This window comes from Agelaius phoeniceus, chromosome 4, assembly GCF_051311805.1.
Source record: "Agelaius phoeniceus isolate bAgePho1 chromosome 4, bAgePho1.hap1, whole genome shotgun sequence".
In the NCBI taxonomy this organism is placed as follows: domain Eukaryota; kingdom Metazoa; phylum Chordata; class Aves; order Passeriformes; family Icteridae; genus Agelaius; species Agelaius phoeniceus.
This window is the reverse complement of record NC_135268.1, coordinates 9,537,365-9,540,573: the sequence shown is the minus strand read 5'-3', so window position 1 is coordinate 9,540,573 and position 3,209 is coordinate 9,537,365. Positions and strand designations below refer to the sequence as shown.

General features: G+C 49.4%; 1 long non-coding RNA gene across 1 annotated transcript; it reads right to left on the bottom strand.

Annotated features, from left to right (window-relative positions):
• Window positions 1-382: 382 nt before the first annotated feature.
• Window positions 383-2,851, bottom strand: LOC143693814 (uncharacterized). The gene is made up of 4 exons (XR_013181791.1): window positions 2,412-2,851; window positions 1,852-1,916; window positions 886-1,231; window positions 383-528 (listed from the first exon to the last, which is right to left on the bottom strand). It is a non-coding gene; the product is annotated as an uncharacterized LOC143693814 (long non-coding RNA).
• Between the last annotated feature and the right edge of the window lie 358 nt (window positions 2,852-3,209).

Here is a 3,209-nt window from a genome sequence, read left to right as displayed (position 1 = left end):
ACCAGTGTTAGCTTGAGGAGCTGGAACCATCCAGGTGAGCAACTGCTAACTGGATCCTCAACAGACTTTGAGGAACCCTTCAGGATACAGAAGGGTTTTCCCCAGAAATTGCACAGGCCGAGTTTTGATAGAAGTGCACTTGCCAGATGCTCAGAAACGTCACCCATCCTCCTCCGGGTGTCCTGAGAGAGCTGCGAATGGCTCTCACGTGGTTTGAGCTGGTTCTGTAAGGGCTCAGGGTGAATTTCACCAGATGCAACCAAACTGGGCAACACCCAGTGGGACAGAAGGAACCCAAAGCTTGTTTTACCCAAAGCTTGGGTAAGCAGAGCTCCAGCAAATACCGAGGAAACGGACAGAACGGGGTAACAAATAATAAACATACCTTTTTTTTTTTTTTTTTTTTTTTTTTCAGATGAGCAAAACAATTAAGGAGAAGGTGAAAACCTCACCATGACTGAACATTTCATCACCTGTAAGCTGACCATCCTTAGCATAGAGGACTCCAAATTTAAAATTCACCGATCCCTGGAAAATAAAACCAAATATTATTTGGTGAACAGTCAAACAGAAGACATAAAAATTTGTTTCCTCTAATCTTTGCATACATCCTACACGTTAGAACATACATTTTATACCATCTCCTACTACACAATAATTTACCTTTAAACTTTGATAGTATAGCATAAAATCATTAACTTAGACGGGTGATCAATTATGATTAAGTTGGTGCTTCAAGTTATTTTTGATGTCAGGTTCAAAAAAACATGACTTCTTTTTACTGTAACGAGCAATTGATTTAGAACTCATCAAAAGCCCATCCAAATACAAAGCCGTATTCACCGGACGGGTCTGTGAGCAAGAAGTAGTTAGGCTTGTACTCACCTCTTGCCCTTCAAGAACCAATAAATCCTGTCAACAGAAACAGCATCTTTAGCCCCCTCCTATTAAAGATTCTACAAGGATGATGGTTTTATTTGTGTTTAGAAGTTTGGATTTGAAATGGCAAGCTCAATGGATAAAGAGACAGTTTAAGTAGTATTAGATTATTATTATTATTCTTATTAGCTACTGGAAGAAACAAACCAGTAGGATCTATACTTAATTACTTCTATTTCCAGGAAATCATAAAGAAAAAGAACCAAACCAAAAAAAGTCACTTCCTGCCTTTTGTATCTCAGGATGAAAAATGTCTCTTGGGCTCTTCTCCAGTTTCTCCAGACTCCTGGCACTGAAATGCAAATGAACGAGTGCTTTATAGGAGGGCAAGTGCACATTCCAACCCCGAACCCCCAACCGATGGCAGTTACAGCGCTTACAAAATGAATCCTTCCCAGAGCCTCTGGGAAATGGAACGGTTTGTGCAACTGCCATTTCTTCCCCAAAATACTAACTCCCAACACTTCCTAAACTGAGTTTGCATTTTAAAAACAGAAATTAGGGAGACTCAGGGTGGAGATCAGGTTGAAATTGATTTCCTTCTAAAGCACAGGGGCTCTGTTCCATCACCCTTCACTTTGGCTCCACACGGAATCACGGGGAGCATTTTAGGAGGGCTCAAGAACCAATTCTATTTCTCTCTTTTTTCTAGTGCTCTCTCTTCCTAAATAATTCAAGGCAAGCCAAATGAAAAAGGACAAGTTCAGCATCAAATTCACACTTTTCCCCTTTGTCTGCTCAAGAACAGCCTTTAAAACCACTTCTTGCTGCCTTCAACGGTTAAGACTTGCAAAACAGTTTTGCAAGTTTGATAGGTTTATCATAAAAACCACAGAACGCAAGCTCTGAATGACAGGAAAAGGTACACAGGCAAATATCTCAGCTGATGGTGGCTTATTTGCAAACACAGACCTTAACGGAGATTGCACGGAGAATGTTTCAGTGGGACTCTAAGGGAAAAATATTTTCTGAGTACCCTGTAAACAAGAAAAGCTAGGATATATTACAGGACATACCCACGTGTTCTGCATATTCAAATAGGATTATCAATAAAAACATTTAAGAAGGAAGAAAACCAAGGTAATTTTACTCAGCTATATTTACTGCCGATTTAGAGGGAAAAAAAAAAAAAAAAGTGAACCAGAAACGCCTACAGTAGAACTTTAAACCAATTGCTTGGATAAAAGCAGCTCATGGAACATGAAGTAGAAAAAAAGCGAAACCAGTATCAGACCTGCCTATTTTCTTACCATTGCACAAGAAAATCCGACAAGCGGTAGAAAGTCACTGCCTAAAACCGATCCTAGGATGTAACCGAGAACAATGGAGGCATTTGCTAATCTAAACGGAAACCTTTTCCGGACCCTAGTGTCAAATCACACGTTTTGTCTCTCAGCAGCTCGAGGCTGGAGAGCATTTCCCCTGGGGGTCGGGAGGGTAGGGGCACAAGGGGCTGAGTTTGCCGATCGCACCTGTGCCATCAGAAGGATCCTGCCCGGCGCTCCTTGCGCTCGCCATTCTCCGGGCCATCGCTGTGTTTTACTGCTCAGCGATGCCGCTCCATCTGTTTGCGTGGAAGAAAGAGCCACGAGCACTGAGGCACTCAGCAGCCGTGTCATGCCAGCGATGTCGAGCGCTCTCTGCTCGCAAGGCTGAGCCCGCCGCGGAGCCGCCTCCGCAGCCGCTCGTCCGCCCCCGCCCGCAGCAGCGGCAGCGGCCCGAGGGAGACGGCTGCAGCTCGGCGGCTCCCGCGCCTCCGCCAGCCCGAGGGCAGCCGCCGCACAGTGACCGCGGCAGCGCCCGGCGCCGCTCGCCCGGGGCGGCTCCTGCAGCTCCCGGCCCGCGGCAGCAAAGCACCGCCTGGCGCTCCGCCATCGGCGGGCGGCAGCGCGCCCCGCCCGAGCTCAGCCCCCGCCACCGGGACCGCTGAGCGAGGCCGAGGCACCGGGCGGACGCCCCTTCCGCGCCGCTCGGCTCCGTGCGGGCGGCCGGACGGAGGCTTCGCCCCTCCAGCGTCGCTGCCGCGGCTCCGCCCCGCGTGGCACAGGCGCCGGGAGCTGCCCGCTCCCCCGGCGCGCGGCCGCCTCGGCCCGCCAGCCATTCATATGGCGCGTCGGCCGTTGCGTCAGACGCCGCGCTTTACGGCCGCAGGGCCTGCCGGGAGTTGGAGTCTCGGACTGACAGCCACCGCTCCGTTCTCCGCCACCGGGAGCTGCGCTCCCGCCAGGAGGTCAAACGGCTCCTTCGCTCCTGGGCGCGGAGCAGCACCG